The sequence below is a fragment of the Pleurodeles waltl genome, chromosome 12 (assembly GCF_031143425.1).
Source record: "Pleurodeles waltl isolate 20211129_DDA chromosome 12, aPleWal1.hap1.20221129, whole genome shotgun sequence".
NCBI classification, from domain to species: domain Eukaryota; kingdom Metazoa; phylum Chordata; class Amphibia; order Caudata; family Salamandridae; genus Pleurodeles; species Pleurodeles waltl.
Window position 1 is genome coordinate 640,390,674 of NC_090451.1, and position 27,138 is coordinate 640,417,811.

Below are 27,138 nucleotides of genomic sequence, written 5' to 3' on the forward strand. Positions count from 1 at the left end.
GCTGAGCATGGGTTCCACAATCATGTAAGACTGGAAGTTTATGTAATAAGTTAGCCTTATTTCCCTCTTGCTTAAAGTTACAGCATCCATTAATGGGCCACTGACAAAAAAAAGTATCTCTTCCTCTGAGGTTTTGTTTTGTAATCCGCTTCATGCATTTATATTGCATATCATACCTCTAGACATTTAGCATAACTTAGAATATATAACTTTTATGATCTACAAAATATTTTATTGAAGATTCACCAGACTATTCTGTCAATAGCTCAGATCCGGCTTTGGCTTTTGGGGCACAGCTTGCCCACCGGTTTGAATCTGCTCTGCTCTCTTGAGATGTCCTCTGGCCTGCCCATTCGTCTGACTTTGTTACTAGGTTTAAGTCAAAGAAAGTTGGTTATTTCTTATTTTGTAATTGGTATATAAATGAATATTAAGCGTTGGTTGACATCTGAAGGTCACATACCAAATTCGTGGCAAAGCCATCTCAGTATTTCCAATGGTAACTCCTTTTATTTATTGGACTTGGAAACGGGAGAAATGTGTATGAAGCACAATGATAAAAATATTACTATTACATCGGTAAATCTAGAGAATGTGGTCATTTGGATTCTGGTTTCACTGGAGGAGGATCACCCACATTATTTAGAGATCCTTGCCAGGCAGGTGGGGATCTCTGTGCCTTATGTGGGAAAACTAGTTTCAACTGCACCGTTAAATGCACAGAACTTTGTTTGATTTGCCTGTTCGGGTGGCTAGGGGGCTTTTCTATTTTAGATCCCAACTGGGCTCAAAATAAAGGCTGAATTTAAAGGGCCATCAGCTCTCTTTTTGTTCGAGTGTAATCCTGGCTGGGAGCTAGCTGGAGGCTAGCACCTAGACCCCAATGCAATGGAGGGGAAACACAGGTACACACCTTGTTATCAATTCACAAGTATTTAGGAGAAACTGTGATTTGGAGGCAAGCTTTTGACTTTCTTCAATCCCTGTATATAAGACATATGCATGCACTGTCAGCTGTTTCAGTCTGTACGATTATTCACATGAATAATAACTTAAATAGCACTGATGGCGCTTCTCATCCCAATGTAGGGTGTCCGAGCACTTTTCATCACATGCACACATTACATTGACAATAAAAGTGTGCAAAACAATGCAAAGGATGCTGCATAAGACTAGGGTTTCAAGGTGTCACCCGTGACAGTGGCGCCATTTTGAGGCAAACATCCCACTCCCAACTATAACAGAAGGTTTGTTACTTGCGTTTGGTACCAGGCTGCTGCTTTAAAGCCTAGGCCATACAGCACTGTTTGAAGTATATTTAAAAAATAAACATTCCCAAATGCTTCAACATTAATATCTTGCTATCGCATTACAGAGCACGCCTCTCACTGCACTGGTGCTTGGCAGTGCCGAGTTTCCCAGAATTTGAGGATCATTTGTATAATTTTGAAATATATTTTTATATCGCTCATGCCTAGGTGGGTGGAACTTTGTAACCCCAATGCTTGAGCTATTTGACAGAAATAACAAGCTCCCTTGAAAACTGAAATATTACCTCACAAGTATGGCATTCACACGATAGGATATCAGCGGTGGGAAAACGTCAAAGTACCAGGCGCCTGTGAATCAAAATGGGTGAAGCAATCTTTAAATTTGTTTTAGTGAAATAAAAATATACATTTTTAAATCTTTCATGAGGATGGAATTATTTCCACGGCAGATAGATGTGAGAAAGCAACAGGGCCTGATTACGAGTGTAGGTGCTATGTATTGCACTGATAAATCATGATGCCTCAGGGCACATCATTGATCGGCTGTGATAGATAGCACCTATATAGAGTTTCAGGAGAATAACGTGGATTTTGGTGCTTAATGTACCAAAATCTGCATAATACTGGTGATTGCTCTAGGATTAACCTTCCAAAATTTAACAAAGGTTGAGATATTTAACACATCCGATAATTATTAAATAATACTCAACTCGTAAATCTGACCCGGGGGCATAGAGGTCAGAATAGAACGACCCACTCGTAAACAGGCCCTTAGTGTATGACGTGATTGATGCAACAAGCCTTATATTATACTGTATTGAAACATTAATAGAGCCCTTACTTCCCCAATATGGGGTGCTGAAGCACTTGCCTACAAAGATGGCACACTACACAGTGGCATGACGAAAGTTGACAGGGCCCACCTGCGAAGTCCCTGGAGGGGACCCTCTCACCCCAGGGCCCAGTCAGGGGCTTGCCGACTGTGCACAGTGTACTGTGCTGGGTGGGGGGGGAGCACCGCACCACGGGCGCTGTGTGGGCCTTTGTTACGCCACTCACACTACACCGTGTAAGGTGTATGGGTGGAAGGATTTCATCCTTCTTTTGATCCTTTGTGGGAGGTGTTTTAATGTGCGTGATGACCACCGAGGTGCAGTTATTGTTTTATGGGGCAGAGCACTGTAGCAGTGTGAAGGATGAAGAAGTATGAGAGTCAGGCACACAGTTTATGGTTTTCATTAAGCTGGCAGGTTTCAGCAGCTCTGTAGATCACTCTATGGTATTTATTATGTTCATAGTCTACTTAGTTGGTTACTGCACTGCAATAGTTTGTTTAAAGTATATGGACCTGTGCAAGCATAGACTAAAGAGAGAAAAGGTGGAGCGATGTACTTTGCTAATATCATCCCATATCTCATTGTCATTTCTGATATGTCGAGACGTGGTCGAGGTGTGTAGCTTTTTGAGACCAGGAGTCATGCACCAAATTAAAATCTTCCATTGGTCAGCGGCATGTGGAAGATCCATGCCTGTTCAGTTGGTGATAAGTGGGTTAATACTGTGGACTGGTACACTACTAGGCCATGAACAAGACCCATAGCAATTTTGTATTATATGTTAACTAGTAAAATATATAAGGCACTTAGGCCAAGCTGCACAGATATCAATAAGAAAGCTCAACATCATGTTGTGTAGAGACAATGAAAAGTCAATGCTATATATAAAGCCTTTATCTTTCACTGTCGCTACACAATGTGTTGCGTTTTCTTATTGATATCTGTACAACTCGGCCTTAGCATTTATCTACCAGGCTTGTCTCCTTGTCATACGTTGAGATATATATTTATATATATACACACACACCTACTGGCTGTCGCTAGTAGGTAAAGTTAGGAGCTAGTTTCCATAGGAAAAGCATTTTTTATTTTGCCAAAAACTTTAACGCCGTTTGACGAATCTTCACAAATTTTTCAAAACTAGTACGTCATTTACTTCAGTTGCTGTCTTGAATGTTTCGGGTGATTTGTCAAGTGGGAGCTGGGAAAAAAAAGGGAGTAGGGTCCTAAAACATGTTTCCCCCATGCAATTTCCCATAGAGATTTTAAACAGGACTACAGTCCGAACCACTGGACGGAATTACACTAAATTTGGCAGAAGGCTCGTGCCCTAGCCATGCACAGCTAATTACCCCACACATTACATCATTGATGACTTCTACGGCATCATTGATATTATCAATGCAACATTTGCATAAAACGTTTTGATGAGAAAACTGTGCATGGTGGGGCATGAGTTATATTACTTCAAACAACTATAACAGCTCAATTTCTATGGTTTTGTGTGTGTAAATACAGAACCTAACTATAAAGTCCCTGTAACTTTTGGTTTTTCAGTGAAAATCAATTTTTGTAGGACCCAAATGTCAACCAGTTTCCTGCAGAAGCTCATCCAGTGTCAAAATCACAGGGCTGACATCAACTTCTGACTTTCAACCAGCAGCAGATCTAAGACTGGTTTTGGTGCTTATCTTAAGATGCAATAAAATAGATGTTTTACAAATAGAATGGATGGATGCCTGAAGGCAGTCTATTTTGTGTCAGAAAGAGAGAGCGACACAGCTTTGGTTATCCCAATGCAGGGAACCGGATCCACAGCACTGATACAGTACTTGATCCTACATGTATCTCATTTATGGTTTGTGTGTCAGCAAATGTTTGTCCCAAAGTGTGAGTCATGCCCCTCCTTACTAATACATCTATTTACTTGCAGAGTCTAGAAATTAAGGAAGATATATAATGCTGGAAGAGTATGAGCTGTACACCCCATCAAGTCCCTGGGAATTTGGGTCATGTTGTAGGAAAAGGAAATCAGGTTCAAGGCAGTAAACTCCACCCTGCCCTCTACATTTTCCAGGGTTCACTGGGTAAGCTGTAGTGCCCAGCGCTTAACCTAGGCCCCCATGGGGTAGGTTGTGATGTGGCCTAAGGTGTCAAGGAAAGCTAAGAGCTACGATCCTCTTTGAGAGTGTGTGAAGGAAACTGTAGAAGATGAACAACCAAGAACAAGAAGCAGTATCAGCAAATTGCCAGTTTTAAGCCCTGACATCCCCGCACATATACATGCACACAACTAAGCTAGGAATTGACCAACACCCCAGTGCCAATGGTCTCCCAGGGCTGATTCAATAAGCCTACATCCTGTTCATGATGCACTTTCAGGGGAAAGAGAAGAACATACAAATGGATGGTGTTAGGTCTGTCAGCTTTTTGGCGTGTCTCCCCTTTTTTTTTTGCATTCTGACCTCTTGTTTTTACAGTTTACTGGACTCTGTTTTTGCTGGTTTATTGTCTCTGTGCACTTTACCACTGCTGATCCGTGCTAAAGTACAATTGCTCCCTAGGTAAATTGTACTGTTGATTGGGTGATCCATAATTGGCATATTTGATTTACTGGTAAGTCCCTGGTAAAGTGCATCAGAGGTGTCAAGGGCCTGTAAATCAAATGTTACTAGTGGGCCTGCAGCACTGATTGTGCCACCCACGTAGGGAGCCCTGTAAATATGGCTCAGCCCTGTCACTGCAGTGTCCGTGTGTGCAGTTCGTGTCTAGATAGTGACACAAAGTTGTCTGGGGTGTAGGCTGCATATCCTGATGGGCCATTTGAGCTAGAGTGGAGGGCGGAGTGGTCGCTTACACCTGAAAGGACTGTGCCTGCCCTCACACAATGCTGTCTCCAACCCCCTGGTGTGTGTCTGGGGCCTGGCTTGCACAAGGAAGGATATTGCAAACACTTGAGACTTTGCTTTGAAGTTTGCCAACTTCAAAGGCAGAAAGGGGTATAAGAAGAAGACCCCAAACTTTCAGAATCTTTCTGGAATCAAGAGGAACCTCTGCCCACGAGAAGAGCTGAAGAGCTGGAGGCGGAGTACTGTCGCTTTGCTGTGTTGCTTTGCTGGACTGGCCTACAGTTGCTGCTTCTGCCTGAAAAGAGTGCAAAGGGTGAACTTTGCTGTATGTCCTGGTTGAGAGAGTTCTCCAAGGGTTTGGAGTGTAGTTTGCCTCCTGTTGGAAGTCTCAGGGACACCAAAGACTTCCGTTTCATTGACCTGCAGCACTGGGAACTGTGGGTTTGGTGCTGTTCAAGAGGAGAAACCACTCTGATGCCAATGACGCTGCTGGCCTGCACCGTGACCTGCCGATGCCGCACAAAGCCGCACTGTCCTGCTTCACACCACGACCCTGGTCTCACCAATACCGTCATCAGACAACTTCACCGAGCCGCTGCTCTGACCACAACCTGTGGGCCCCGCACTCCAGGATCGCTTTGCTCACACTGCAGCCTGGACATCTCCGACGCCACTGCTCCTGCTGACACCGGTGCTGCTGCCTGTACCATGGCCTGTGGACACCACTCATAAGGTAAACGAAGCACCGTCCCCCGTTCGGCAATGCAGCCCCGGTCCACCAATGCTATCATCATCTCCAGTGTCATCACCAGGCACCCGGCCTGCACCGTGGCCTGCGAACACCGCTTGTGAGGGTCACAAAGCACCATCCTGTACAGATGCCTTGGGCCTACCGACGACAGTGCTTCAGCAACGAGGCTGCCGCTGCCTGCATCGTGACCGTGTGACACTGCACGTCACACTTCCCCGCTTCACACCACAGCCCTGGTCTCACTGACGCCGCTGGATGCCATCACCAAGCTGCTGCCTGCACCGTGACCTGTGGGCACCGCACATCACATCGTCCCGCACCACAGCCCGATGCATCCACGCCAGCACTCCTGACTTCATCAGCCCAGAGTTCGATACACAAGGTGTGCGACTTCAAGGGTCCAACGACTCCCGCACCGACTCCGGAACCGATGCCACTCTCCGGAGCTCGCCGCGAGGATCACGCCGCCTTGCAATTCCAAAGGTACTGTTTGCGGGTCTTCCCAACACCGTAGCTGGCCTGCGATGCCACGGCTAGCCTGAACTGTTGGTTTTGTTGATCACGGCGCCGTGATAGCCTCAGGTTGAGCTACCAGCTTCAAGGAACTGTAATTTTGAGTAAATCTTGCAGAATTCATATATTTATTACTGTATGGTGGATTTTTATCGTATTTGGTCTTGTTTTATATAGATAAATATTGTCTCTTTTTCTAAAACTGGTGTGGTGTCCTTTTGTAGTGTTTTCACTGCGTTACTGCGTGTTATGGGCAAATGCTTTACACATTGCTTCTGAGATAAGCCTGACTGCTCGTGCCAAGCTACCAAGGGGGTGATGAGGGGTTATCTGAGCAGGTATCTCCCTTATGCTGACTAGAGTGAGGGTCCCTACTTGTACAGGGTGCAAACCGACTGCCAACTAGAGACACCTTTTTTAACATTGGTAGCAGCTATGGGATAGGACTTGCATTTGCACTTGACCCACAGTGATTGGTGTACATTACTACCATATCGCAGACCACTACGTGCCACATACAGATTTCTGTTTTTGATTTTCTTTTCTCTTTGACCTATTTTTGATCTCGAGTTCAAGTGATCTCCAACGACATTATGTCTCAATCAAGAGCATCTTCAGTTGCATCCCAGGATTTGTTTTTTGAGGAGGATAGGTTGGAAACCTGTACCGTAAAGGAACTGAAAACAGTTTGTAAGAACCTCAAAGTTCAGGTCAGAGACCTCACCAAACAGGAGGAGCTACAGTAGGCGCAGAGGGCCTGGGTAGCAGCCAGAACTACCAGTGGGCAGTCTGAGGATCCAAATGGGCAATCTGCGCACACAAATTGTGGAGAAGATGTGCTGAGGGTGCAGGAGCTGCAAGGGAGGGGATGTACCCCCTGGGTCAAGCAGTAATGGTGGCTCAAAAGGCCTTACTCCGAAGGAGCTGGAGGACAGAAGAGAAGCCAGGAGGCACCTGACTGAGTTGGAGAGATTGAAAATGGAAGCTCAGAGGGAGCAGTGAGCCATGGAGGAGAAAAAGATGCTTTTGGGCTATGAGCTCAGAATAAAGCAGCTGGATGCGAGGATCAGGTCCAGCCAGGATGGTGGCAGCAATTCCTCAGTGCAGTTAGACAGAACTGTGCACATTCCTAAAAATGTAGGGAAAGAGTACAAGAAGGGAGACGACATACAGAGGTAGTTTCAGGGCTATGAGGTATCTATCCACAAAAATGGGGTCCATGAGAAGAATTGAGGGGCAGGATTGTGGAACCACTTCACAGAGGAGGGGAAGGACACTGCTAGCTTTGGGTAAGGGGTACAACCTCACCTACACTGACATGAAGGAGGCCCTTCTCACTCAGTATGGTCTCACTCCTGACAAGTACAGGAATCAATTTAGGCAGAGTAAGAAAACTGAGTCCCAGACATGGTGAGAATGTGTAGATTCCTTCTGCTGAGCACTGGATGGTTGGGTGAAGGGTGGTAATATGACAGATTTTCAGGGGGCTGTACAACTTAATTGCGTGGGAGCACTTGTCTAGTCTGTGTTTTGCAGAGCTGTACCAGCACCTGACTGATAGTAAACTGACTGACCCTAGGAAGCTTTTTATGGAGGCGGACAGCTGGGTGAATACCAGAGTCCACAAAAAGGTATATGGGGAGATTCTGCCAATGGTCGGCAGGGTTCCGAGCAGCAGAGTGGCTGGGACAAGGGTAAACAAAGGAGTCTTCCAAAGGGCACCAATCTAGTAACCTGGGTAAGAAATCCCACCCAAGGAGAGAAGGAACCATGGGCCTCTTCAGGAACTCCTACAGAGGCAGGGCACCGTAAGTGCTTTGCATGTGACCAGGAGGGTCCCATGAAGGGCGAACACAAATGTCCCAATTGGACACCGCCACCCAGCGCAGGGCAGACCAAGGGGTTGCCCAGTGTAGCGCTTGGGGAGGTGTTGGTTCCATGTGGGCATGGGGATCTCACAGATATGACCTTTGTCTCACTAGGGGACAGTGAGATGGTCCAGAGAAACCTAAAGCCTGATAACGCAAAGAAATATAGCCAGTGGGTGACCATTAATGGACAGAGGGTAGAGGCTCTCAGAGATACTGGGGCCAGTGTGACCACTGTCCAGTGTCACCTGGTGTCTGAAGAGCAAATAGTCCCTGGTGCATTCCACACCAAGTAGTTGCAGTGGACAACTCAGAACGCCAATGTAAGGTGGTGCAGGTTTCCTTTGAGTGGGGAGGGGCCTCCGGTTCCGTGAGGGTAGCTGTGAGTCCCACCATGCAAGTAGACTGTCTGCTGGGCATTGACCAGAAGACTTCCGCCTGGAAGGAGGTGGAGCTCAGGTCACACTTGGGGATGTTGGTGTTGCCAGAGTCAGCATGCATGACCACTCGGTCTAAGGCAGCCAGACAGGTAGATCAGACAGACCTGGAGCCTAAAACAGTGGCCCAGGTGACTGCCCAAAGAAAGGGCAAGGGGCACAGGAAACCCGCCATAGAAGTTTCCATGGTCCGGAAGGAGGCTGACCTCGAGGGGGCTGCCCCGGCACCTACAGGGGAACAAGTGGCCGAACCAGGAGAACTACCTGAGCTGAACCACTGGCAGCAAGAAGGGGGTCCAACCAGGAAGGAGTTCTACGCAGAACAGAAGGTGTGCCCTACTCCCATGGGTCCTAGGCATCAGGCCAGAGAAAGATCTCCTTCATAGCAAGCCTAAGGCTGTTGAGCATGGGGCAGCCTGTGTGCTGGTGGTACCCCAGCGATTCAGAGCCTTCCTACTGGGTTTGGCTCGTAATGTGCCTCTGTGCATTCAGATGTGTTCTGTAGATCCTGCCAGACTTTCCAAGCAAGTGGCAAAAGTGGAGGGAAATGTAAAGCCCCCCTCCAACCCTTTTCCTGTCGTGAGCACCCCTTTTGAGCGGGTGGGCATCAACATAGTGGGGCCTCTGGACCTCAAGTTAGCCCTAGGCAACAGGTTCATCCTGGTCTAAGTGGGTCATGCCACCCTGTACCTGAAAGCTAGCCCTCTGAGGACAGTACCCGTTGTGGCCCAGGCACTGATGGGGATCTTTACCCGCGTGGGTTTCCCCAAGGAGGTAGTAACTGACCAGGGTACCAACTTTATGTCTTGCAGCCCTGGTCCACCGACGCCAGCATCATCAACTTCAGTGTCGTCACCAGGCACCCTGCCTGCACCGTGGCTTGTGGACACCGCTCATGAGGGTCACGAAGCACCCTCCCCATCCCTCACCGCTGGTTTGGGCCTACCAACAACATTGCTTCAGCAACAACGATGATACTGCCTGCACCGTGACCTGGTGACATCACACGTCACACCGCAGCCCTGGTCTCAGCGAAGCCGCCACCGAGCCGCTGCTTGCACTGTGACCTGTGGGCACCCCATGTCGCATCGTCCTGCTTCGCACCACAGCCCTGATACCCCAACGCCATCCACGCCAGTGCTCCTGACTTCATCAGCCCGAAGTTTGATCAGCAAGACGTGTGACTTCAAGGGCCCGACAACTCCTGCACCGACTCCGGAACCGACGCCAGCGAGGCCGCTTTCTGGAGCTCACCGTGAGGCTCAAGACCCCCTGCAATTCCAAAGTTACTTTCTGCAGGTCTTCCCGACACCATAGCTGCCCTGCGATGCCGCGGCTGGCCTGAACTGTTGGTTTTGTTGATTCTGATGCCGTGATAGCTCCACCTGGGGCTATCAACTTAAAGGAACTGTAATTTTGAGTAATTCTTGCACAATTAATACATATATTACTGTATGGTGAATTTTTATCATATTTGGTATTGTTTTATAAAGATAACTATTGGCTATTTTTTTTTTTTTTTTAACTGGTGTGGTGACCTTTTGTAATGTTTTCACTGTGTTACTGTGTGTTATGTGCAAATGCTTTACACATTGCTTCTGAGATTAGCCTGACTGCTCATGCCAAGCTACCAAGGGGGAAAGCAGGGGTTAACTAAGCAGGTAGCTCCCTTATCCTGACTAGAGTGAGGGTCCCTACTGTGAGAAAGTAGCCTCTTTTTAGCATGGTTACCTCCACTTTTGGCCTGTTTGTGAGTGTGTGTAAGTGTGTTTTTACTGTGTCACTGGGATCCTGCTAAACAAGACCCCAGTGCTCAAAGTGAAAACCCTAAATGTCAGTGTGTTTTGCCTGTCCCACTAGGATCCTGCTAGCCAGGATCCTAGTGCTCATAGTTTGTGGCCTAATGTGTGTGTTGTCAGTAGTGCTTAACTGTGTCACTGAGGCTCTGCCAACCAGAACCTCAGTGCTTATGCTCTCTCTGCTTCTAAATTTGTCACTATAGGCTAGTGACTTCATTTACCAATTCCAATTGGCACACTGGACCCCCACCCCCTTTATAAGTCCCTAGTATATGGTACCTAGGGCATTGGGGTTCCAGGTGATGCTTACGGGCTGCAGCATTTCTTTTGCCACCCATAAGGAGCTCAGACAAACCCTTTCACAGGACTGCCATTGCAGCGTGCGTGAAATAGTGCACACACTATTTCACAGCCATTTTCACTGTACTTAAGTAACTTATAAGTCACCTATACGTCTAACCTTCTCATTTACTGAAGGCTAGGTGCAGAGTTACTAAGTGTGAGGGCACTAGCCAAGGTGCCCCCACGCAGTCCAGGGCCAATTCCCCGGACTTTGTGAGTGCGGGGATGCCGTTACATGCGTGCACTACATATTGGTCAATACCTATATGTGGCTTCACAATGGTAACTCCCGAATATGGCCATGTAAGGTGTCTAAGATCATGGAATCGTCCCCCCATTCCAAATCTGGTATTGGTGAGCCAATCCCATGCATCCTGGGGGCTCAACCATGGGCCCCCAGAACTGCCAAACTAGCTCTCTGAGGCTTGCACTGCAGCTACAGCTGCCACCTCACAGACCAGGGTTCTGCCCTCCTGGGGTCTGAGCAGCTCAGTCACAGGAAGGCAGAACAACGCATTTCCTTTGGGAGGAGGGTGTTACAACCTCTCCATTTGGAAATAGGTGTTACAGGCTTGGGAGGGGTAGCCTCCCCCAGCCTCTGGAAATGCTTTGAAGGGCACAGATGGTGCCTTCCTTGCAAAAGAAAGTCTACACCGGTACAGGGACCCCCAATCCCTGCTCTGGTTTGAAACTGGACAAAGGAAAGGGGAGTGACCACTCCCCTGTTCATCACCACCCCAGGGGTGGTGCCCAGAGCTCCTCCAGTGTGTCCCAGACTTCAGCCACCTTGTTTTCTAAGGTGTGGAGACACTCTGGAGGCCTCTGAGTGGCCAGTGCCAGCAGGTGATGTCAGTGACCCCTCCTGATAGGTCCATACCTGATAAGGTAGCCAATCCCCCTCTCAGGACTATTGATGGTTTCTCCTGTGGGTTTCTCTTCAGATTCTGCTTGCAAGTTTCCTTCAGGAATCCTTTGCAACTACTACTTTATCCTCTGACCTCAGATCGACCTCAGACTGCTCCAGAAACTGCTGTAACTGCAACAAAGTTTCCAGAAGGGCTACTTCGATTTTGCAACTTCAGCTAGCAACTCCAATAGTTTCCATGGTGTGCACGCTCTGAGGACTCCCTGTCTTCACCCTGCACCAGAAGGACTGAAGAAATCTACTGTGGGGTGATGGAGTCACTCCCCTGGTCACGCAGGCACCTTCTAAGACGACGTCCTGTTCTTTTGGACCCCTCTCCTGGCGACGAGCGTGTTCGTTGGAACACAGGTGGTGGACCCCTTTGACACAGACTGTCCTAAGGTCCTGCTGTCCAAATTTGGAAGAGGTAATAGCCTGCCTTCCCCCCTTTGCGACAGTACCCCTGTGCACCACGTCATCTTCACCTCCTGAGGCCTTTGTGCACTATTTGCAAGAATCTTTCGTGCACAGCCTGGCCCAGGTCCCCAGCACTCTATCCTGCGATGCTCAACTTGCTGATTTGTTCTTCGGTGGCGTGGGGCCTTCTTTTGTAGTGCTGCAACAACTGCAATTTGCACCTTCCTTGTCCCCGTGTCCTGGGACCTCTGTGGGTGCTGCCTGGTCATCTGTGGGCTCCCTCAAGTCCAAGTTGAGGCCCCAGGTCCCTCCTGGGTTCAGGCACCGCCACTTTGACGCAATCCGCAACATTGCTTGAACCAAGGCTTGTTGGACGAATCCAGTGCTGAAACTCACCTGCATCCAACATCTACACGTGTGAAATCCATTACATCACGCAGGAACCCGTTCCTTGGTGCTCTTCTGCATTCTTCTTCCAACCGAAGACTCCTCGTTTGCACCACCTTCTAGGTTGGCAGAGGCTCCTGTCCTTCCTGGAATCTTCTGCGACTTCTGGAATTGGTCTCCTCTGTTTACAGGTCTTCAGGTCCAGGAATCCACCATTTGTTACTTGCATACTTGCTTGGTTCTTGCAGTAACTCTAATCACGACTTGTAGTTTGTCCTAAGGAAACTTGCAGTACTTTACTCCTACTTTCCTGGGCTCTGGGGTGAGGTATTTTACTCACCTTTGTGGTTTTACTGCTCTCCCGGCGATTCTCTACACATTACACTTGTCTAGGGGGGAATTTGTGATTTCCATTCCACTTTCTTAGTATATGGTTTGTGTTGCCCCAAGACCTATTTTCCCCTATTGCATTCTATAGCATTTCCTATTGTTTACACTATCCTATGTCTGATTACTTACCTTATTTTGGTGTCAAGTGTATATATTATGTATAATACTTGCTGCCTCTAAGATATTTTTGGCCTTGTGTCACTAAAATAAACTACCTTTATTTTTGGTAACACTGAGTATTGTCTTTACTTGTGTATAAGTACTGTGTAACAGTAGTGCTATTGCAGGAGCTTTGCATGTCTCCTAGTTCAGCCTAAGCAGCTCTGCTACAGCTACCTCTATCAGCCAAAGCTGCTAGAACACTATTCCATTTCACTAATAAGAGATAACTGGACCTGGTATAAGGTGTAGATACCCACTTTACAAACCAGGCCAGCCTCCTACACCTACATGGACAGGGTGCAAACCGACTACCAACTAGGGATCCCATTTCTAACAGATGGGCTTCTGTTCCAAACAATATGGAATTGTGATGCTCCCTGCACTTACCAACTCCAAACTAACTCTGAGGACAGAGTTAAACCAAGCAGCACAACTAATCATCCACACCAAAGACCACAATTCCCCTGCCCTCAGGCACTAAGCCTGGCATCCTTTTAACACTTGCTACAATCATAAAAAGGCCTGCACATTCTACACAATCTTACACCACAGCACCCCCTGAATCAGTAGCGGCTAGAGATCATTAAAAGTGGTAGGCATAACATTTGTTTGATTTTCAGCGAGTGAATTGAGCAAGCCGAAATACCTTCAGGGGGGCATGAGTTGGGGCAGTCAGACCCTGAGAAAATACTGAAAAAAGTGGACCAAAAAGTGCCATGTAAAGCATAATTTTCACATAAATGTGTTCAAAAGCTGAGAGCTAGACTGAGCTATTTATTAAATGAGTTAACACCATTTTTAAAAATTGTGCAGTGGGTGCCTTACTTTATGTCAATTACCTCCATTGGGACAGGGTCAGCATTTTGCCCTGGGAGCTACCTATGCCAAAAATTGCCTTCAGTTTTCCTGGCGCCAGCATTTTGCACGAGTGGCTTTAAAAGCCACAAATCATCACAAGAATGGCAAGGCAGGCAGAATGCTATGCATAACACAATTATATACACACACTTACCCACTCTCGTTCTGATTCACCCTCATTCCCAAACATTAGTCTGTCAGTCTAATTCACACTTGCTTTCACTCACTCTCAATAACACCACACCTCATTCACTCTCACTCGATCACCTATACTTGCGCACAATCTTTCTCAAATACACTCCTGATCCCTTATGCTGATATTAATTTACTCATTCTTGTCACACTCACTCTTACCTTGTCACACTCACTGTCACTTACTCTCCCTAAATTAACCGTCACATGCTCTCATTCACTTTGACTCACACGTGCTAACATGCTCTTCCACACACACAATTATAAGCACACATGTACTCTGCCTGACCCCCATGCACGCACACATGTAATTCTTATTTTTTCTTCTTCCGCTGTCTGTGCTGTTCTGCGTCGGCTCTCCGGGCAGCAGCACAGCTCGCATCAGGCTTTAGCACTAAAGCAGCAAAGTGTTGGCTGAAGCCTGAGCTGTGCATACACCAAGCTCATCCACTGAGCAGGCCCAAGCTCGAAGCCTCTTGCTCTTTCACAGATCCCCCTCCCAACTCGTCACAGGGTGGGTTTGTGTCAGTGAGACTCCTGAGCCCACCCCACACGGGACGGCACTGAGAGGATGCGATGATAGCCTGATTGAATAACACTCGGGCACTGAAGTACCTGGGGTCCCTGTTAAAGGTGACGCTTCAGTGTATTATAAATGAGGAAGCACGTTGGTCTGCTAGGCTTTGGGAACAGAGGTGGAATTTCACCAGCCATGGTCAAGCTGGCTGAAGGCTGGTACAGGCACCTCTAGACAGGCTCAATGTCTCAGGCTACTGCTTGACCCTTACCTGCAGAGAAGGTCAACATTTGTTTTACTATACCAATAATGAATAATCAGCTATAATTTACTATTGGAATAATAAAAACAAGCATTTGCTATGTAATGGGTCTCATGTTTGCTGGAGTTAGAGCTATTAGTGTTGTAGATTCCTAACTGGACTTTTGTTGCCACATAAATTGAAAAGTAAAACAGTCGACATAAGCGAGCTGATTCAAAGCACCACGGCCGCCATGAGCACGAAGGAGAAACACAAAAGGAAAAAGAAGTTCGCTCGCAGTCATGCGTATCGGCAAACATGCAATTATCCATGTAATGGGCAGTCTGCAAGGCGGAAACAAAAACGCCCCAAGGGAGGACAAATGTAAAGTATTTACTAAAGATAAAGGATTTTTGAAAGGCAAGCCCATGAACAAGTGATGTGCGTGCAGTGAGCGTGGTTAAAAGCCCACAGATAGATTACAACAGGCCAGAGCTCTTGCATGCTCGACCTAAAATGAGCAGAAAGGCAAAGTCCAGATGCTTATATAGGTGAGTCACCACTGCAATACCTGGGATAATACCCATGACCCTGAGGGGCAGACTGACCTCAGAAGCAACCAAATCTCACACTTAAAATCACTGAGTTCAACAGACATGGATGCACATCAGATCAGACTATCCCCTCTCAAGCCACACCTTCAAAATAAACATGAAAAAGTGCTGCCCAAATACATTTCAGGGCCATGCCAAAGTCAGCCAACAAGTAAAAAGGACCCTACCACAAACAACTTGTTAAGTCATAAAAACCTAGAGGGGGCATCATATAGGGGTCTAATAGCAAACCCTTCTAGAACAGAATGCCCTCTAACAAGCATAATTAACCCAGGAGATTAGCCATCTGAGACAACGTACATAATTGTACAAATAAATCGTGTTTAATTAGATGCAATAGGATATGTATATAACCATAAAATGTCAATATGAAATAGAAGAATGGATGCAACATTAGTATTAGATGTATTAGTCAATTATGATCTTCACACAATTTGTAATTCGAATATACCATATGTCACCTGGAATGGTTTGCAATCGGTATACAAGTAAAACAGACAACTTTTGTTATTTTTCAGTTTGGGCCAAATAATACAGATGGACATTAAGGGAGTTTGGCTGCGGGTCCCTAAAAAGCTGTTAATGTTTGCATCAAGGAGCAGAAACCGGTTTCACAACAGTTGCTGGGCTCTGTAGACCTGAAGGAAATGAGAAAACAAGTGCTGAGTTGTTTTGAAACCCATGCTAATTGTGGTTTGTCATATCATCACATTTCTTCTGCAAATGTGTAATAGCAACGACATGATGTGACGCTCTCTCCAGTTCTTAAATGGTCCTTGGTTCACTTTAATGGAAATTAAGGACGTTAGATTGATTTTATGCTTCTATGTTTTTTTTAAACAAATGCTCATTATAGATGAAACTGTATATTACATGTCCAGCACTCCTAATTTATTTGAACTATTGCTTTTGGTAGCCGGTCGAGTCTACCTCAACCTGATGCATTTCTTCCACTGAACAACGAGTAGCTTATTTTGCCAATCGCTTCAAAGAAAGCGATATTTGCCTGTTGGCTCCACCAGATAGAATGGAGCATAATTCCATTATGCAGGGCCCTCAATCACCAAAAACGGAGTGTCTTGCATGCATATTTTCACTGAAAGTGACTGAGGTTCCCTTACATTCGATTCAACGGGGAAAAGCACCTGGTCCTGACGGTAAGAGCGGCTCCTACATGAGAGCGGAGGGGCGTCGCCCCACTGGGAAAATGTCCCAGAGCAGCTGACAAATATAATGGTAATAAAGTTTATGTATTACTTTTTTATTTTTCAGCAACCCGCCCTGAACCGAGTGGGAGGACAGGGCGGGGCAATTGCTGCTGAGTGGCAGCAGGGAGCTGTGCACTTGTTTAAAGTGCGCATGTCCCTTTGGCAGGGAGTCTTGCGACGGCCAATCTGACATGCGCACTTTAAACTTCTCTAACCCAGCTGTGTTTAGACAGCTGGGTTAGAAAAAGCACAGCCTCCAGTGCTCTTAAGAATGCTGAGAGACTGATCCCTCCAATCCTGACAGTTCTCTCATGCATTAGCAGCATGAGAGCAGGATTGGGTAGTGCAGTTTCCTGGGTCCGGAGTTTCGAGGAAAGATTACACCAGAGCGAGAAGGATGTTGTGGCACGTCAGTAAGATAAGTGCCCTTTTTTAAAATTATATTAACCCCAGCCGAATTTTGCAAAAACCTCTAGGCCTTGGCTAAAGGTTGTCAAAAATGTTTGCACTGAACTTCACATACAGGACTTTTGGGAAGAACCTGAAAACTTAAGAATAAACGTTTCTCAGAGTAATAGAATTTACTGGGATACATTTTTTTTCAAAATTGTGTTGTGAACCTCGTTCGGAGGGTATGATTGCTAAGTCATCACATAAGTGTTCACCAAAATTTGAAATATTTATGGATAGGATCATTCCTCCCATAGCCAGAACTTTTTATATTTGTTTCAGATGTGATTTGCTAGTCTTAAATATGTTTGTTGCTAAACAGAGTAGGAGTGAAGGTGAAACAGGAGAATATCCCTTCTATCCAGCGATTCTGGAAACAGCTCATTTCTTGTTCTGTGGTTCTAGGTACAATCCACCACCCTCCAAGTGGACAATTTTAATTTGTTGCTACTTGGGCGTTAGACATTGTGCCACTTACATGACATAAATGAACTGACCGTCTTCGCACTATCCAGGTTCTTAAAATGAGCATGGCATATAAGGACCAGAACCCTTAAGTAGAAAGTCTACCATTTGTAGGTTCCTGACTATACACCATATTTTCACTTCCAGGCTGCTTCGCTTACTATTTTAATATGCTTTTATTATTGTCATGCTTGTGAGGAAACATGCTGAAATCCTTTCAGAAAACATGTCACAATAGGCAACTTAAATAGGGAGGGTTGGTCTGCCAAATACAGAAAAGCAGAGATGGCTGAAAGATACCCCCCTTTAACTGTGCCCAGAGCAAATCCTTGCTGGGCTGGGGACAAAGCAAACAGCAACGTTTCAGAGAAGGGTATAGAAAGTGGATCAACATGCTTTTCAGTGCACCAAGCCACAAACTTGGCCCAATGGCAGGCATATACAGTTTTTGTTGATGAACACTTTGCTGCCAAGATGACCTCACATATTTCAGGGGAAGATAAAATACTCTCATCTGCCCCAGCTCACTCTTCACACATGAAGGCCGAGCTTGCACAAGTTTTGGTGTGAGACATTAGGAAGCTGTCTCTTATGTAGTGGACCAAAATGAGGTACAATGTGCAGCAGAGTCCAAGAAAACCCCACAGGTATCACAGAGGCACGAATGACACCCCAAATGCACTTGTTTATGGTAGTGTGGTGGAGCAGTTAGGCATATCAGAGGGTAACCCTAAGCATGTAACGGGCACACATACAGTAAGTGAGCCACACACAAAGACATCTGACACCAATTTATAAAAATTTGCTTTTATATCAATTCAGACACCAAGATCACTGCAATCCGGTGTGTTCTTTTCGACATATAGCTTTTAGGAGTTTTCAAAAGTTGACAGTGCAATTTTTGAGTGTGGTAATGTTATCCTATGAGGAAAAAACATGTACTGCATTCGAACACTTTGCAGCAATTTACAGGAATGTTCTCCAAAGCTTGAGGTGAGTATGGGGCAGGGTCCAAGGCCACACCAACAGGTCAGCTCGGGAGGCTCTGGGGCATCCCGGTGCAGAGGTGTTTTACAGTGTCCCATTCACTTCAACAGGAAATTATCCGGTTCCAAAGTTAATGTAAGCTTGGGCTCGAAAGTCAGTCTGAAGGAACCCACAGGGGAGCTCGACAATGGGTTACGTGGGGACACCGTTGGTCCACTCCTCAGCTAGTGGGGTTCGGGTGCAGTGTTGTCCCTTGGCTGGTGCTGGAGTTATTCACAGTTAGAGGGGCCTGCAGAGAAAGGCTACAGGAAGTCCAGGCTGGCCAAACCCAGGAATGGGCTCAGCTCCAGAAAGTCACAGGGCACCATGGTCTTCCCCAGAGTCAGGTTGTGGGGAGCCAGTGCAGAGGTGGTTTCAGGTCGCAGTGGTCAGGGACTTGCTCTGGGTGACCTGGCATAGAGAGGAACCACTTCAGGGGGGCACTCATGAATGCCATGGTGGATCCTAATGTCCCTTGATGGTAGGTCAGCTTTGGTGCTGTTAGGAGGATCCAGATTGGACCACCAACAAGCTTTGGCTGCTGTAATGAGCCCAGTACCCCAGGTATAGGTGCAGGGAGCCTCCGGGTGGGAGCATTATCTCAAGACTTTGGTGATGTGGTAGGGCTGACCTACTGGGCTCCAAACAGTCTTCTTCTGGCACATTAAAGGGGTGCCTGTAGATGCAGGACAGCAGCTCCTCTGTTTTAAGGGAGTTCTTGCCGATTTGCGAACACTGGCAGGACAGGTCAGTTGCTCCTCGAGCGACGGGTGCAGCAGCAGGCCAGGAGTAGATGTTTTGGGGGCCTACCACAAAGGAAAGGAAAAGTATACCATAAAAGTGGTCTTGGAATGGACAGCGATGTGGTTATCCCTACAATAGCTTTAAAAATACAATATACCGAGGTTATAAAGAACTCAATACATCTGATAGTGTTTTAAACTATTCTACTTTGACAGCTATATGTCACAAGTAATAGCAATGATGTCCTTAAAGCACAGTGAGAAAGGAATGGGGAGAGCCTTTAAAAAAATGTGTGAAATTGTGTTTTGAAAGCATTTCTAGACAATACAATCAAAAACTGAATTAAATATGAATGAAAGTATACATGGGTTTGTGTATTTTCAATCAAGGGACCTTTGGGGAAATGTGTGATAAATGCTGCATTGACAGACATTTTAATAACTATAATAACTGAATGAGCATTAAAAGTAGTTCTAAACACATTGTCACAAGGGAGAGTGCACAGACTATGCATTCAAGAATGTGATCCCACGGTCAGTACTGTGGTAACTGCATCTGGCTTCTGCAGGAGAGACCTCAATGAAAGTGAGCAGAATAGAGAGACAAGGTCAGAGATTTGGGGGCGGAGGGGGGGGGGGGGACACGACGACGACATTGGCACATCTCAGCAAGCAAGTTTGACAATGTGCCCACTTCTAGTCGAAAGGAGGTAGAACTAGCCAGGCAGTTGCTCATCCATCATTCTACATCACTGTGCCAGGGGTTTGTGTGGATGATTCTGGGTGGTGGGCATCCGTCCTATTTTGAGGCCCCAGACTTAGGTATCTTAATCAGACTTTGACCCATACTAAACAAAGAAAAGCATTTGCAATGTAATAGGTCTTGCAATTGCTTGAGTTAGAACTATTGTCGGTGTAAATTCATAACAGGACTTTTCTTGCCACATAAATTGGTCAACCCTGACTCATAATTTGGTCTTTTCCTGCCACATAATTCCAATGGCCCTACATATAATTAAGTCACTTCAATTTACCTTCTTCCTCTATCTGCAGGGGCAAGTTAAAATGTGCCATTTAGCATCCTAATTTAAATCTGCCACAGTAGAGCTGGGGGTGTGGGAGTAACCTATTGATGCACATTTCCCTGTGGCTGACATCCAGGTGTGAATTCTGGTCACTCACATGAATTGCGTGGTGGACAATCAGCTTTGGAGTTGTGCCTGCTGTTGCAGACCTCTTTCATGAAGGAAGATGAGAAGGACAAGTGCCCACTTAAAAAGAAGCAGAACACAAACATGAAACTTGAAAGGCTCAGAACATAAATTACATTTTAGTGTCTGTAAATGGATGATAAGGAGAGGTTGAGACCCTAAACTTTTTCATCTGCCAAGCAGCCAGATTGGCTGTGAGAGAAGAAGCTCTGCCTGTGACCAGGGAAACCAGGACCACTTGCCTTGGAGCCATGCGCCCCATGAGTCCCTGCCTGCTTGCCAAGATCAGTGCCCTATGAGGCACATAAAATCGTTGAATGGAGCGACGTCCATTTAGGAGCCCTACTGTGAGGATTCCCTGTCAAGGTTTCAGCTTTGCCGCAATCAGCTGTAGCCTGTGTGCCAGACTTTTATGTGACCCCCCCCCATATGCCAGGAGAGGGCTGCCATAGACAGCTGAGTATTTAGCACTGTGTGGAGGACATAAAACCCAAAAGGTCACGTTGTGGTGACCCCGTATGCCAGGAGTCACTGGTGAATAGATTGTGACCAGTGCAAGGCTCTTAAACACTTGAGCAGCAATCCCACATTAGGGGGGGCCCATCGCTGTGCAAGCAATTGAACCTGAAGAGACTATGCTGTGCCCGAAAGGCACTGTGGCAACCCTTATGCCAAAGACGGCCGGAGGGGGGCAAATCAAAGACTTCAGGCCATTAAGCAGGGCTGAAGTGAGGCTGTGATTGGCAGGACTAGCAGAACCGAAGGATCTGACCTGACTGACCCAGATGGACCAGGACGACATGTTTGCAGTACTCTAAACGGGGCACAAAGGACTGATTTCCCCCCTCAACTTGACCTACTGCATTGCTGTAATATGCTATTACTGGGGAGAGCTGCTGCCCCATTCCAGAGTGAGACTTTTCCAGCACAACATGCCAGTGTGTTGTGCAAGCAGCGTGACTTCTGAGCAGGATTAGATCTCACAAGTACACACAATCCTGGCAACTGCTGTAAAGCCTAACACTGTTGCAGTGCACATAAGGAGTGAACTAGGGCCTTTGTGGGTCCCGGGGGGGGGGGGGAACATTGCTAAATGTGCTACAACACCATGTTCACTTGACTGACATCAAAAGGGAACTCTTGAATATGAACTAATAGTGTGCATTTCCTGATGTAATGAGTGAATGGGGAATAACCCTGAACACGTTACACGAAGGTGGGTGGGACAAGGACTCGCCTGATGACCACTGGAGCTTGACCTTAAGGGGGGCTGTGTTGTTGCATAAAAGTCATATCTCTTTGCATATGCAGAGTTAGAATTGGGTGGGAGGGGGGGGGGGTGACAACAAACATGTTATGTGCTGGCCATGCTAGAGTCCCCCACCCTCCAATGGCAATAGTCGGCAGGGATGGTGCCAAGTCAGTCGTGCTCCTTCGTTCAGGCTTCTTGTCCACTCCTTGCGACCCAAGAAGATTAGAGCATCTTTTATCAGGAGGTCCCCTAAATAGTCAATTTTGAGGGGCATTATGGTTAAGGTTAGTGAACGGTAGTAGCCACTGGGGTGGGTCCCTCAGAATGGCATATGTGCTGCAACTCTGAGGAGCCCTCTTTAGTACCCAAGCCCTATGTCTCGCTACTTAGAGGTGCTAAAGGGCCAGGTCACTCGGGGATCATGTGACCAGGTGCCTTGTTCAAGGGGAGGGGGTAAGAACACTGGTAGGTAGGAGAGGTCCTGGTTAGCCAGACTAGAAGATCTGGAGGGGTAGGGTAAAGGCTGCAAAAGGGTGGGGGGTAGGCACTGGTAGATGCGGGTAGGAAATAGCCAGACTTAAAGATCTGGAGGGTGCAGGGAGTAGGGTAAAGCCTGCAAGGGGGTTTGGGGGGGGGGGTTGTCAGGCAGTAGTTGAATAGGAAGACCACTGGCTCCCTGATCCACATGGACACTGGATCCTACATTCGCAGCCACAAAGTTGCTGGGCAGCATGCATGACTGCTAGAAGGGAACAGACTTTAGGGGACACCCCTTCTGTAGCCATGAAAGAGGTGAAAAGCAGACTGAGGGAGACGGGGGCAGCGACAAGGCCCAAGGATCTGGACACAGCTTAAAATTCCTTAAAGTGCTCAAGCACAGCCATTGAAGGGCATGTCCTGAAGGGCGGATTGGACATCCCACAAAAAGCCAGACATCCTCAATAAGGCAAGTCGATGCTACCACTCTGTCTAGTGGGACAGTCGTGTCCAGCCCACATTGTACTGTAAATTTAGCTCTCTCTCTCCAGCCAGCAACAACTTGAGAGAGAATGGCCTGGGCTTCCCCGGGACCTGTGGCAGCATTTGCACAACCATGTCACAAGTATGGGTGTAACAGCCCATGAGGAATACTCTAATCAAACCACAAAGCCAGGCTGGTGTAAGAGAACATTTTCTCCCGAATTTGTTCCAGCCTCGGATTCCCTGTCCGGGAAAGTAGAAGGGGGCACTCCCTGGATGTGGAGGCTTGGATAACCACACTCAGGGTCATTTGGAGTAGCCCTATGGCAGCAGGCAATTTTATGGTTCACAGGAGCCTGTGCTGGGGTTAGATCACATCCCCAATAGGACATTAGTAAGGGCTTCATTGAAGGCCAAGAGGGGTTCGAGAGGGGAAGCCCCAGCTTGAAGCACCTCTGTCATGAGGGTAGTCAAGCCAGCCTTTGAAGAAAGCTCAAGGTCCAAGACCTCGGCTGCCCTTCGCACCACCATGGAGTAGGAAGCTCTTCTAGGGACCGTAGGGGGAGAAACCAACCCATGGTTGGGACAGGTGTCAAGATGACTGGCCTCACCCAGGTCATTCTGCCAGTCCAACAGCCCTTGGTGGGATTGTAGAGAGTCCAGCATCAAATACCGCGCCATATCCTCACCCATGAAAAAAGGGTTAGGATCAAGCATAGGGGCAAGACCACTGCCAAAGTCAGACAATACTATTCCAGCTGCATGCTGGCTACTGGCACGGTCTAGGGGAACATGCAGTGCCAGGAGCATCAATATCATTAACCAGACGGTTGCAATGGCACAACTGGCATTGATCTGTGGGGTGCACCATGGCCCAAGCCACAGAAGGCCTTCCAGCAAGCCAGCCCATCCAAAAGTGAGCCACTAGGCCTTAAAGAGTTGGGCAGGGGTCACTCAAGCAACTGGAAACTCAGGGGAGTGCAAAGCTGACCTAGCCATAGTCTCGGAGGACTGAGGTCTAGAACTACAAAGCTCCCCTTCCCACAACAAATATAAAACGCCTATGCATGTTCTCTTCCTCTCAACTGAGAACATAAAATGCAGAGTCCAGTGGACAGGAGGGCCAATAGCTTTAGGGGCCACTCCCTCAAAGCTTTCAGGTTCATGGCCCAGCACGGAGTAAACCTTCAGGTTGTGTCACACTCCAAACACCATAAGCACAAGGGGCAGATCCTGCATGTACATGGCACAAGGACAGGATCCACAGGGCTTGAACCCAGTCTTGTAGGATATTCTAGAAATACCAGGAGCAACAACACTTAAAAGTAAAAATAAAAATAAAAAAATCAAACCAATCAAAACGTGACCAAAGGATAGCTCTTTGGATCAGTGTGTGGCTGCCACAAAAAAAAAAAGTTGACAGAGGTGGTGCCTACAGAGAACCCACCTGACATTAAGGGTACCTCAAGAAAAATTTACAGGTCCAGACGGATACCTGGGGGAAATTCTAAGGTAAGGAAAATCTGCAACTAAAAGTCTAAGATACAGGATGGCTACTGCTGGTCTAAATAATTTTTCCTACTGCCTAGCACCCAAGCCAATACAGACAATTGTCTGTTAGGAAAATGGCTCCCTGTTGCAATTACCCCCCACTTTGTCTGATATTGATGCTGACATGACTGGTGCTGGGGCCTGGTTAGCAGGGTCCCAGCACACTTCAGTGTTTTCATAAAAAATACTATTGTTTTCACAATTGGCCCACAGGTAAGTCCCTTGTAAAAGGTACCAGTGGTATCAAGGGCCCTGTGACCAGGGGAGGTCCCTAAGGGCTGCAGCATGTGTTATGCCACTGTAAGGGACCCCTCAAGTAACATGCACACTGCAGACTGTTGGTGGGGAGAAAAAGGCAAAGTCAACATGGCATCCCCCTCAGGATGCCATGCACACAAAATACTGTCTGTGGCATAGGTAAGACAACCCTCATGCAGGCCTTACAGCCCTAAGGCAGGGTGCACTATACCACAGGTGAGGACATGAGCAATATGCCACTACTGTGTCTAAGCACACTGTCAGGGTATATTGCTCATGCAGCTAAGTCTATTCTTAGACATTATAAGTACAGTGTGGCCTTAAGTATATGCTCTGGGAGTTTCTCAAAACGAACTCCACAGCTCCATAATGACTCCACTGAATACTGGGAAGTTTGGTATCAAACTTCTCAGAATAATAAACCCACACTGATGCCAGTGTTGGATTTATTACAAAATGTACACAGGGGGCATCTTAGATGCCCCTGTATTTTACCCAATCCTTCAGTGCAGGACTGACTGGTTTGTGTCAGCCTGCCACTGAGACGAGTTGGACTCCCTGGGGGTGACAGCCTTTGTGCTCGGAGGCCAGGAACAAAGCCTGCACTGGGTGGAGGTGCAAAACACTTTCCCCCTGCAGGAACTCAAAGGCTCAGGCTTCTTGTTACAATGCCACCAGGGCACTAAAGCTAGTGGAAATGCCTGCCCCCTGGACACAGCCCTCACTTTTGGGAGCAAGTCCAGAGGAGATGAGAAAAACAAGGGGTCACCTACCATTCAGGACAGCCCCTAAGGTGCTCTGAGGTGACCCCTGCCTTTAGAAATCCTCCATCTTGGTTTTGGAGGATTCCCCCAATAGGAAGAGGGATGTGCCCCCTCCCTCTCCTCAGGGAGAGGGACACAAGGAGGGTGTAGCCACCCAGACAAACACCCATAAATTCAGCATTTAGGGGCAACCCTGAAACCAGGAAAACCAGATTCCTACAAGGACTGCTGACCTGAAAGCCCCACGTGGACAAGTGACTTGGCCCCAGCCCTACCAGCCTGTCTCCAGACTCAAAGAACCTGCAGTGACTCATCCAGTGGGACCAGCTACCTCTGAGGACTCTGGACTGCCCTGAACCCGAAGGACCGAGAAACTCCAAGAACAGTGGCACTGTTCAAAAACTGCAACTTTTAAAGAACTCTTCCTGCTGGAAGCGTGAGACTTCTCACTCTGCACCAGATGCTCCCAGCTCAAGTTCAGGAGAACACCAGAGAGGACTCCCAGGCGACATCAGTACCTCGAGTTGACCCCTTGCAGAGGGGAAGGGGGGGGAATCCAGAGGCTCCCCCTGACCGCGACTGCCTGGTAACAAAGAACCCAATGCCTGGACCAAGCACTGCACCCACAGCCCCCAGGACTGAGGGGGAACGACCTTCTAATGCAGGTGTGACCAGCAGACGGCCCCCTTCTTGCCCAGTCAGTGGCTGGCCAGAGAAGCCCCCCTGTGCCCTGCCTCAGTGACACCCCCTCCCCAGGTCACTCAAAAGCAGACGCCTACTTTGCACACTGCACCCAGCCACCCCTGTGCTGCTGAGGGTGTGTTGTGCCCCCCCCCTCCCCCCAGGTCACTACATAAACCACCTATGGTCTGCTCCCACAGGATGCAGGTACTTACCTGTTGGCAGACTGGAACGGGGAACGCTTGGACTGCACACTCACTTTGAGTGATCTGCCTACGTCTGTCAAGCAAAATGTATCCCCATGACAACCTTTGGCACTTGGGGTTATGCAAATATTGCCCCAAAACAGGTGGGCAAAACACAAGTTCAAAAGGTGTCTTAGGTGGACAAGGTAAACCCCCTTAGATCATCCATAAGGAATCCGATACAAGTTAGAGGATTTTATCCACAGTCACCCTCTTATTGTGGTCAATAGGAGTTAAGGAGGAACTAAGCTAGAGTAGATTATACAGAACTGCTTGACCCTAGACAAACTGAATATACCTTCGATACTCACATTTTAAAGCTCTTGGAAGGTCAGAGTTATTTACCAACCCTGAGGGCATTACTAAAAATCAGACAGTGGCTGAAGCATGCCTTCTTTCAGGGTGGTAGAAAAGAGGGAGGCCTTTGCTTCAGCCAAGTGGTTGATGCAACAGTACTGCAAGACATTAGTTCCAGGTACATTCCCCTTTTGCTAGAGCGGTCTATTCGCCATCAGATATACTTTAGACTGGATATATTCCATTGCTTGCAAGAGGTGCTTGGTTTAAACAGACCAATTTGCCAGCTTGTGATGTTTCAACTATAAATACAATGCACATTGTTTATGCCTCAGATTAAATTCTCAAAATGTGCAAGGCCCCTTTTGTCCTCCAGACAAGACAGGCTAGTCCTGCCTTTACACACTGCTTTTAGCCACACTTAACTTGGGTTTTTAGATGTCGGTTTCTGGTTGGGTTTTTAGATCCAGATTAGCCAATTTTAGAGAGTATTTGAATAATGCCACTATCCACATCTTGTTTGGCTTTACAGGTTAACCCACAGATGTACAGTACAGTTAAATGTAGACAGGTTATTAGGAAGGAGTGCTCTCTTATTGGTTGATAACATTTTAACTGTTTAGATATTGTACTGTTAATCTTTTCCTTGGTGAATGGATAACATTGTAAAACATTTAAA

The 27,138-nt window shown here is 47.2% G+C and overlaps 1 long non-coding RNA gene across 1 annotated transcript in view; it reads right to left on the reverse strand.

The window, feature by feature from the left end:
- Positions 1-1,287: 1,287 nt before the first annotated feature.
- LOC138268487 (uncharacterized) overlaps positions 1,288-27,138 on the reverse strand; it is a 38,449-nt gene continuing 12,598 nt past the window's right edge. Inside the window, exon 7 of the long non-coding RNA XR_011200018.1 lies at positions 1,288-1,619. This is a non-coding gene — a long non-coding RNA (uncharacterized lncRNA). The remainder of the gene's footprint in view (positions 1,620-27,138) is intronic.